An 11,084-nucleotide genomic window follows, 5' to 3' on the forward strand; every position below is an offset into this window, starting at 1 on the left:
TTATACCTTAGTTACTATTAGTTATCACAAAACAACCACACAATTTATAGTCTCTGCTAGTCCCCCCCACAGCCAGCGGTGGCTCCAGGCACCAGCGCAGCAAGCGCGTTACTGGGACGGCAAGCCATGGGGGGTGGCCCTGCCGGTTCCTGCAAGGGCGGTAGGCAGGCTCCCTTTGGCGGTGCCCCTGCGGTAGGTCCACCAGTCCTGCGGATTCGTTGGCAATTCGGCAGCGGGTACGTCAAAACCGTGGGACTGACAGACCTCCTGCAGGCAAAGGCGACGAAACACCACGACAAGATTTGCTGCATCGAAGTTCATCTCTCCCTGGTAGATTGTGTTGTGCTGTGAAGTACATGACCTACTTTGCTTACTTCACTTTACCTGCTCGTGTCACAATAGGATAAATGGGCTATTGTCAGAACTCTGATTTACGCTGGCCTGGCTTGCATGGTAAAGATGAAAGCGCTTCTTCAAGGCTCCCAGGCACAGCTGCCTTCAGGGAGGAGACCTGGCAATTCAATATGGGGCACCTGAGCAGCTCTGCAGAGCACTGCTTCAGGCCACTAGCTCAGCCTGGCTCATAATGTGACAGAAATAATACGTAGTGACACTGCAAATACATGGCATATAACGACGCTAACTGCTGTTCACGTTCTGCCCAGGCATGGATTAAATTAATGGAATGTAAAGGCCCACTCTGAACCTTTGCTGAAAACTCAACCCAATTTTTTAAAGTTGAAGTTAAACTTATTGTTTAAAAAAATATTTTATTTTAGCCTCTCTGTGTCCTGGTTTCAGCCCACGTGGAAGAAGAAGATATACGGGAAAGCTGCAAGAAATAAGAACAGCCAAAGGTCCATCTAGCCCAGTATCCTGTCTTCCAACAGTGGCCAGTGCCAGGTGCCCCAGAGGGAATGAACAGAGCAAGGAATCATCTGGTGATCCATCCCCTGAGGCCCATTCCCAGCTTCTGGCACACAGGCCAGGGACGCCAAACCTGCCCATCCTGGCTAATGGCCGTTGATGGACCTATCATCCATGAACTTATCTAGTTCTTTCTTTAACCCAGTTATAGTCTTGGCCTTCACAACATCCTCTGGCAAAGAGTTCCACAGGTTGACTGTATGTTGTGTGAAGAAATCCTTCCTTTGGTTTGTTTAAAACCTGTTGCCTAGTAATTTCATTTGGTGGCCCCCTAGCTCTTGTGTTATGAGAAGGAGTAAATTCCACACATTTCATGATTTTATAGACTTCTGTAATATCCTTCCCCCTTAGTGACCTCTTTTCCAAGTGAAAAGTCTCAATTTGATTAATCTCTCCCCATACAGAAGCTATTCCATACCCCCATGTCAAAACCCTACAGAGATGTATACAATGGGGCAGAAAGAGAAGCTGGGTGGGAGGGAGCAGAATCCAGTGTACTTGGCTGGCATAAGGACACGGGCAATCAATTAGGGTGAGGTGAGCCAGGTAAAGGGCCAAAATCTCAGTGGCTTATTTGAGAGCAAAAAGGGCGAATTCCCCCGGGCTGCTCAGAAGGTTGGGGACAAGCAAGAGGCAGCCACAGTGACATGGTCTCAGGGAATTTTCTCCTGATTTAGTGCCCACTTCTAGCCATGAACAAGATACAGCAGCCAGTGGCTGGAAATCAATTCCACCCAGACTCCCCCATTTCTCATTTGTACCTTCTTGCTCAGAGTGATACATATTGGTTCAAAGGTGGTCTCCCCAGCAGTCACGTCAGTGGGGTCTTCCAGTTTGAAGGATCCTTCAGAATCTCATTTGGTCCTCAGGATGGTCCTAGGAGTGAAGACCAGACATGCACATTAGCCTAGTCCAATGCTGCCCCACCAATCAATCTTATTCAGGAGACAGACTTATGGATCCTAGTATTTTACCTGCCCTTGCTGTGAACAGCAACGCTAGAGAAAGCGGCATGGGCACTAGAAGGCACGTCACAAGGCAACTGGATCTTCAGGGTGACAAGGGATCAAAGATCAATCCAATCCAAACCTGCTCTACTAACTTTAGCTTAAGAGTAACACGGTGCATGACCAACTTCTGCTGGTGAGAGAAAAGAGCAGCTCTGTGTAGCTCAAAAGCTTGTCTCTCCACCAGCAGCAGTTGGTCTAATACAAGATGTTACCTCAGTTACCCTGAGACCCAATACAGAGTAAGCAGTTGCACCGTGTAGCAATGCAGCGCCTCCTGCTGGTCTCTTCTGGGAATTAGTTCTCCAGCCATTGGACCACCCTCTGCAGGTCTGTATCCCGCTGCCTCTTGGCGCCCCGTGTCCTGCCCAGACCCGGTGCCCTGTTATCTGGGGCGCTTCCCCCGGCAATAACCCATCAGTCTTAGGGTCTCCCCTCCCCGGGAAACCCCCACCCACTATCCCCTCCTCGCCTCAGTATACAGCTACTGCCAGTCATTGTCTAGCCCCCACGCCCTGGGGCAGGCTGCAGTATCAGCCACTCATCACTGGCAAGGAGGGTTTGGACCTGCTGCCTTGGCCTACCCCTGGCCTGCCCTCTGCAACCCCCAGTACCTGTTGGCCTTTGTGATGGAGTAGGGACTTCTCTGTGAGGGGGATGGGAGAGTCGGGGAGGACTTTAGGAGATGGACAATACCTGAGCCTGTAACCTGAGCGAGGCAGCGGGGAGAGGAAGTCAACACCTTTGCCCAGGAAGCTAGACAAAGCCAGCTGGAGAGGGTTGGGTCAGTTTCGGTTTGGGGCTGGGGGGTGGAGTCCAGGGAATTCCAAGCTGGGAACTATGCTTCCTGCACCCCCAGAAGGACCTGATTGAGGGGTCCTGGCTATGCCTACAAGCTCTGCTGTATCCTGTGCTCCTGTTGTCCAATAAACCTTCTGTTTTACTGGCTGGCTGAGAGTCACTGTGAGTCCCAGGAAGAGGGGTGCAGAGCCGGACTCCCGTGACAGCCTTATGCTAGGCTGCAGCCTGGGGCTTTCCAGGCTGGAGCTCCCCAGCTCCTCAGCCTTTCCTCAGCCCTGCTCCACTCAGGTACCCTGTCTCTAGCTCCCCGCAGCCAGGCCCTTCTCCCTCGACAGACAGACAGACACTGCTGAGCTCCTGGCTCACTGCCTCTTATATAGGGCCAGCTGAGGCCTGATTGGGGCGTGGCCCAGCTGCGGCTGTTTCCCCAATCTGCCTAGTAGCTGCTTTCCCTGCCACAGCCCTCTCCCAGGGCTGTTTGAAGCCCTTCAGGGCATGAGTGGGGTGACCACCCTGCTACACACAGGAACAGGAAAAAGGGGATCATTTCTCTGAAATACTACCTCCTCTTTGCATGAAATGGTACAATCCAACCGTTTTTCAATGGCCACAGTGAATAGTTTTCAAAGAAAGTTAATACTGACACGACACATAATAAAACTATTTGCTCGTCTCTTTTAAAGCAGAGGCTAAATTTGTTAGTCTCGCTCTTATCTCTACGTACATCAGGATCCTGTGAACAGCAGCAAAGTAGGTAGTTAAAAATCAAAGCCACTGACATTAGGTACTTCCCTCCTTCCCCTTTTCACCCCCGCCCATGATGTTCGAAAGTCTTTGTATCAACTCAATCTAAAATCAGCTAATTTTGCGTTCTAGGTTACCAGGGTGGGAGGTTTGGAGCAGAGGCCTCCCAGTACCCGACTGCTAGTCAAACTCAGTTGCAAAAAAGGCAGATAAGGCTACTATTTGGAGTCCGAAATGATCAGGATGGTCTGTGAGGCAGTTAAAACCAGCTACGTTCCTCTTCGGATGTTTTTAAAAAGCGATGAAAAAATGGAGTGGAGGTCGTTTTTTGCACGGTTTGGACCAGAGGCACAAGTTCACATCAGCTACCAGGCAGAAGGGGCTGCCATTACCTGTCCTCTGAGAAGCATCTGCCAGGTTGCAGCAAGTTAGCCCAAAAGACTGGAGACCAGTAGGAAGACTCCCACATTCATATACTTTAATCCTGCAGGCTGGCAAAGCAGATGGAGCTACTAACCTGGTAAGATGCACCAGGGCGATTATACTCAGTGCCATTTACCATCATTTCCATCACAGGGACAGACCTAACGTTGCCAAGTTGGGTGCGCAGGCACCACTAGCTTGTGGAGGCCCATGTTCGTCTTTCTGAATTAGATTCTATGGAATTATCGGGTAGATGTTGGATGCATCCAGCGCCAAGGTCCGAGCGCCAAATGCAGTAGTACTCACCAGCAGATACATTTTGTTGCATCGCAATGACAGCCTGCGGCACAGCCTCACTTCTGCTTCCTGTAGCCACAGTGCTTGTTTCCACATCGGCCGTGGCAGGAACGCTTTTAAGAGAAGAGAGCTCAAGGTAATAACAGTCCCGCTGCTGCTGGTCTGTGCCCAGAGAGCCACAGCAGTCAGAGGCTCTTTAGCAGTGCTTGGACTGGACATAAATTGCCATGCCCCTCACCTCACTGCCACTCTAGCCCCACAAAGTGATCATGTGACCCACTGAACCATCTCCTGGGGTACATGTTCATTCCGAATGTTGGTGTTTCAGCACCATCACTATCACTTTCACCACCTCGCCAGGTCAAATTCAAGCTTGAGACCTCTCCATGTCCCCATTACACATGCCAGCAACAGCCAGTCTCACTCACAGGTCTCAGTGCATGAAACGAGAGTTTCTCCCAGATAAAGCTAATGCACAGCCCAGTTCAGCAGTAAAAGGGTTTTGTGGCACAGTTTGAAATTCAAAGTGTGAAGTACAATCAGCCACTCTCACCCCTGCAATGGAGGTTCTGAAACGGCTCAGTTTTTAAATGACGTTTGAGCCCAGCAGTTCAGAATTACAAACTCTCTTTCATGCCAAGCAGCGGATGCCCCCACCCTTCAGATCAGCTGAGGAGCCTGCATGTAGCTTGCAGATGTGTCTGAGTATAGATTTTACATGAGTGTATCTGCAAAAAAGATTTGAGGGAGAAGGCAGTCAGCCCTCATAGGGCTTTGGGGAAATTCAAGCTTAGAATGGCGCATTGGTTCTTACTGACTGAAGTGTTCAGCACATGCAAGCCCCGTCCACACTGACTCTCTCTCAAAAATCTTACTGGAGAGCAGGCGCCTGAACAAGGTGTCGCTACGGGAATCAGGAAGGAAGGGGAAGTTCCCACAACGTTTAACACATCTCTCTACCTCCCAAATGCCATTCCTTAGCTGTGTGCATGTGGTTCATTTGGTATCCATCGCTGCTCGTGGAGAAAGCTGCATGGCACCAGTGTCATCAATATTTTTGCCTCTTTGTCATCTCCCACTCATCTTCCATTCTGTCCCCCTTTCCCATTCTCTGGGTAGTGCTTAGTGTTCCAACCCCATCTTCTCCCCTCGGGGTCAGCAGCCCTGTACACACAGAAGCCGACCTCTGCTTCTTTTGCATCACACGGCAGCTGGAACCATCTGCAGGGGGACTTTGCAATCCCAGCCAGTTTCTCTCTGGAACAGCCACATGCAGGAGCAGAGCAGTTCAGAGAGTTACAAGTGCCTTTGATGCACAGGAAGTACAGCTGCCCTGGAGCACTTCCTACTACTGCCGCTATCTAAAGGGTTCAGGTCGGTGGCAGACAAACCATTCATCCAAAGTACGACTGGCCACAGCTAAATGCCCTCTGGTGCTGCTGGCATAAGTGAAAAGCCAGTGCAAACCCCCCAGTTCAGCTGTGTTTCATTCTGCATGTGCCAGGCAGCATCATGCCACAGGTAAATGGTCCCCTCAGTCAGAGCTAGTAACCCAAGCCAGAGGCAGAGAAAGGTACCTGGCTCATACCCTGACAGGCTTTTCTTGGATCCTTCAGCTGCTTTTTTCAGCACCCACTCTGCATCTTCCATCTCCCCACCAGACTCCCCAGATTCAGACATTTCTGGCGTCTGTGCACAGAGTTTTGCAGTTGTCTGACAGCGACTCTTTGGCTACTGATGGAAATGAGATGGTTTGTCCGACTTGGGACTACTCCTGAGTAACAGCAGCATATCACACCCAGCTTCCTTGAACAGCCAGAGAACTGCAGGACCAAGGAGGTGCCAAGTCATCAGCTTGGCAGGGATTCTTAACCGTTCAAAGCAGCAGCTGGTTTAGCTTGTTATCTTTAAACAATTTGCAGAACCTTGCACTGCCCCGTGCGACACAGCTCTGGTGGGAGATGTTTGGGGAGGGGGCAGGGGGGTATTTGGGGGGGCAGGGGGGTAGAAGGGGGCTGGGAGGCATTTGCAGAGGGGGGGGCTGTGGGTGTTTGGGTGTGGGGTGCAGAAGAGGGAGGTTGGGAGGCATTTGGGGGGTGGGGGTAGAGGGGGTGGGAGATATTTGAGGGCAGGGGGTAGAAGGGGGAGAGAGGCATTTGCAGAAGGAGGCGGGGGGCGTTTGGGGGTGGGGTGTAGAGGGGGGAGGTATTGGGGGCGGGGGCTAGAAGGCGGTGGGAGATATTTGGGGAGGGGGAGGGGGTAGAAGGGGGGAGCTCGGGGGGTATTTGGGGAGCTCAGGGCCCCCCCTCCGCCTTTACCCGCTCGCGCTCCGGGCCGCCCCACCTTCTGCTCAGGAGCCACCTTGCGATCGCCTCGCGGCCACGTAACGCCCCCGAAAAGCTCCGCCCCTCCCGACACAGCCAATAGGAAGCGGAGACAGAGCCCTGACCAATCGGAGCGCAAGAAAAATCCCCCCGCCCCCCATGTTTGAGTGCGAGGGTGGGGGCTGCCTGGAGTGACCAGCCCCCCCCCACCCGGGCTGCAGCGGGGGGGCGGAGGGGGGGCAGCCACACCGGATCCGGAGGCACTTTGCGCAGCCACTGCTGTGATGAGCTGGCGAGTCTCAGCCTTGAGGGCCAGGTGCCCCTGCTGCCACCCCCCTCCCAGCCCCCCAGCTTGTCTAGGGGGCGCCTCCCTTTACCCCCCCCCCGCCTCCCTTAGAACCACGTTGTGCCCCGGAGGCCTGGGGCCGCGGAGCCGCTGGCAGTGGTTCTGTAGGGGGCCCCTCGCACCAGCCTCAGTCCATCCTTCCTGGGGACGGGGACCCTGATTTCCAGCCTTCCCTGGGGGAGCCTCCCCGAATGGGCTCTCTGCTGCGGAGCCCCAAGCCCCTCCCACTCCCCACAGCGGGGATGGGGGTGGGGTAAATGCCCCCGAGGCAGTCACATCCCCACCCCCCTTGCCGGCTACATGCTGGGAATCCAGGCTGGGAGGCGGGGGGGCTGCCGGCCGTGGGGTGCCCTGCAGCCTGGTGCCATTCACAAGGAGAACCGCGACGGCCTGACACCCCAACCCCTGTACGAGCTCCCGCCCTGCCCCCCTCATGCCTACTGCCTCTTGAGCAGCCCCCTGCGGTGTCCCCAGTACCTCCCCCCGGCTGTGTCCCCTCCCCTGCAGCTTCCCAGCCCCCCAGCTCCCGCCCGTGACATCCCCCTCGCTACACTGTCTCCCTGCAGCTTGCCCCATTCCCTCCCTGAGTCCCAGCTTCACCCCCTGACATCTCTCCAACCCCACCTCCCCCCATCACAGCCCTTGCCCCCCTCTAGTGCCCCGGCCCCTGCTCCCCGTGGGGGGCTTGAGAGGCCCCCACTCCCCGGCCGCTCCACTCCCCAGAATGGGAAGCTGCTGGTGTTGAGGAAGGTGTGCCTGGGCTGGGCCAGCTGCTTGGGCAGGTCCTGGTGAAAGAGAGAAGAGCGGGCAAGGCTGAGAGGCCCCTCCCTTGTTCCCGGGGGGGGACAGGGGGTCCCACAATTTGGCCAGTGTCACCCTCCCACATACAGAGGAGACGGCAGCTCCCAGCAGCCGTGCTGCACCTCCAGCCCCGCAGGGAGGAGACCACAATCCACCAGTGCCCCCCACCCCGCCACCACCATCAGCAGTCAAGCCAGGGAATCACCCCCTTCTCCCCTGCGAGGGCTGCAGGACTCCCTGCCCCCTGCAACACCAGTCTCCCAGCCATGTACCCCGGGGTGGGGTGGGGTAAGGGTGTGGACTCACCCCTGCGGCGCCTCCTGCTGGTCATCAGAGGGAATTAGCTCGTCCCAGCTCCGGAGCACCCTCTGCAGGCTGGTGATCCATCTTACCTCACTCTGGCCCCCGTGTCCCTCCCAGGATCCGGTGCCCTGTTATCTGGGGTGCTTCCTCCCAGGGGAACCCCCACCCACCTTCGCCTCAGTCATGGCTCTGCCCAGTCATCACTTAGCCCCTGTTCCCTGGGGCAGACTGCAGTGTCAGCCACTCATCACAGGCAAAGGGGTTCAGACCTGCTGCCTCTGCCTACCCGTGGGCTGCCCCTGTGCAACCCCAGTACCCAGTTGGCCTTACCCTGAAGCCTGGGGGGGTTTCCAGGCCAGAGCTCCCCAGCTCCTCTTGCCTTCCCCCAGCCCTGCTCCACCTTGGGCACCCAGCAGGGGTGAAAGTAACTTACACGACTTACCGGTGCTGCTGAAGTCATGTGAGGGGTGTGGCCTCATCCAGAAGAGGCGTGGCCTCTCAAGATTTTGTCCTCGGATATATTTATAATGAGCCATCATATCTCCCCTCAGCCTTCTTTTGGTTAGGCTAAACAAGCCAAGCTCTTTGAGTCTCCTTTCATAAGACAGGTTTTCCATTCCTCGGATCATCCTAGTAGCCTGTCTCTGAACCTGTTCCAGTTTGAATTCATCCTTCATAAACATGGGAGAGCAGAACTGCACACAGTATTCCAGATGAGGTCTCACCAGTGCCTTATATGACGGTACTAACACCTCCTTATCTTTGCTGAAAATACTTCTCCTGATGCATCCTAAAACTGCTTTAACTTTTTTAATGGCCATATCACATTGGCGGCTCATAGTCATCCTGTGATCAACCAATACTCCGAGGTCCTTCTCCTCCTCTGTTACTTCCAACTGATGTGTCCCCAATTTATAACCAGAATTCTTGTTATTAATCCCTAAATGCAGGACCTTGCACTTTTCACTATTAAATTTCATCCTATTACTATTACTCCAGTTTACAAGGTCACCCAGATCTTCCTGTATGATATCCCGGTCCTTCTCTGTGTTAGCAATACCTCCCAGCTTCGTGTCATCCGCAAACTTTATTAGCACATTCCCGCTTTTTGTGCCAAGGTCAGTAATAAAAAGGTTAAATAAGATTGGTCCCAAAACTGATCCCTGAGGAACTCCACTAGTAACCTCCCTCCAGCCTGACTGTTCACCTTTCAGTACGACCCGTTGTAGTCTCCCCTTTAACCAGTTCCTTATCCACTTTTCAGTTTTCATATTGATCCCCATCTTTTCCAATTTAACTAATAATTCCCCATGTGGAACTGTATCAAATGACTTCCTGAAATCGAGGTAAATTAGATCCACTGCATTTCCTTTGTCTAAAAAATCTGTTACCTTCTCAAAGAAGGAGATAAGGTTGGTTTGGCACGATCTACCTTTTGTAAAACCATGTTGTATTTTGTCCCAATTACCATTCACCTCAATGTCCTTAACTACTTTCTCCTTCAATTTTTTCCCCAAGACCTTACATACAACAGATGTCAAACTGACAGGCCTATAGTCACTTTTTTTCCCTTTCTTAAAAATAGGAACTATGTTAGCAATTCTCCAGTCATACGGTACAACCCCTGAGTTTACTGATTCATTAAAAATTCTTGCTAATGGGCTTGCAATTTCATGTGCCGGTTCCTTTAATATTCCTGGATGAAGATTATCTGGGCCCTCCGATTTTGTCCCATTAAGCTGTTCGAGTTTGGCTTCTACCGCGGATGTGGTAATATCTACCTCCATATCTTCATTCCCATTTGTCATCCTTCCATTATCCCTAAGCTCTTCATTAGCCTCATTAAAGACCGAGGCAAAGTATTTGTTTACATATTGGGCCATGCCTAGGTTGTTATTAACCTCCACTCCATCCTCAGTGTTTAGCGGTCCCACTTCTTCTTTCTTTGTTTTCTTCTTATTTATATGGCTATAGAACCTTTTACTATTGGTTTTAATTCCCTTTGCAAGGTCCAACTCTACACGGCTTTTGGCCTTTCTCACTTTATCCCTAAATGTTCTCACCTCAATAATCAGAGGGGTAGCCGTGTTAGTCTGGATTCCTAACATCCTGTTTGCTTTTTTGACCGCCTCTGCACACTGCGTGGACATCTTTAGAGAACTATCCACGATGACGCCAAGATCTTTTTCCTGACTCGTTGTAGCTAAATTACCCCCATCGTGTTGTATGTATAGTTGGGGTTATTTTCTGACAGACTTTTCTGCTGGGCTGAGTGTGTGGCTGGATAGATTGACGATATTGCTGGGTGGGTTAGGGGCACCACGGTTGTGGCCCCATGTGGCAGGTAGGAGTTTAGACATCTTACAGTCCTTTTTCCTTTGTAGAGAGGTGAAGTGAGTAATGTAGATCTCCTGTCTTAGTTTAGTGACGTCCGTTTGTGTGGAAGTTTGGTTATTTATGAGAGTCTCCAGGTTGGAGAGCTCTTATTTGACGTTTTTCTGTTTGCTGTATAAGATGCTGATCAGGTGGTTCCTCAGTTTCTTTGATAGAGTATGGCATAATCTCTCACTGTGGTCTGTGTAGTATGTAGAGAGCAGTGGATTTTTTACCTTTAGTCCATTTGGTATGATGTCCATCCGTTTGCATTTGGAAAGGAAGATAATATCTGTCTGTATTTGTGCAAGTTTCTTCATGAGGTTGATGGATTTCCACTCCATACGGCTAAATGCAGTGCCTTGCATGGTGTCAAGTATCAGAGGGGTAGTCGTGGTAGTCTGGATCTGTAAAAGCAGATCTCACTAAGGTAGCTTTCCTTGCTACCATCTTCCACTCCTTGTAGGCTTTCAGCTTTGTCTTAATCACCTCTCTGAGATGCTTGCTCATCCAGCTTGGTCTACAACTCCTGTCTATGATTTTTTCCCCCTTTCTTGGGATGCAGGCTTCTGAAAGTTTCTGCAACTTTGACTTGAAATAAATCCAGGCCTCCTCTGCCTTTAGATCCATAAGTTCTTCAGTCCAATCCACTTCCCTAACTAATTTCCTTAATTCTTTAAAGTTAGCTCTTTTGAAATAAAAAACCCTAGTCCCAGATCTATTTTTGTTTATCCTTCC

General features: G+C 51.8%; 1 long non-coding RNA gene across 1 annotated transcript; it reads right to left on the reverse strand.

Annotated features, from left to right (window-relative positions):
- Positions 1 to 209: 209 nt before the first annotated feature.
- Positions 210 to 4,315, reverse strand: LOC123354975. Its single transcript, XR_006574981.1, has 3 exons — positions 4,209 to 4,315; positions 1,689 to 1,803; positions 210 to 345 (listed from the first exon to the last, which is right to left on the reverse strand). It is a non-coding gene; the product is annotated as an uncharacterized LOC123354975 (long non-coding RNA).
- Positions 4,316 to 11,084: the final 6,769 nt, after the last annotated feature.

The sequence above is a fragment of the Mauremys mutica genome, chromosome 22 (genome assembly GCF_020497125.1).
Source record: "Mauremys mutica isolate MM-2020 ecotype Southern chromosome 22, ASM2049712v1, whole genome shotgun sequence".
NCBI classification, from domain to species: domain Eukaryota; kingdom Metazoa; phylum Chordata; order Testudines; family Geoemydidae; genus Mauremys; species Mauremys mutica.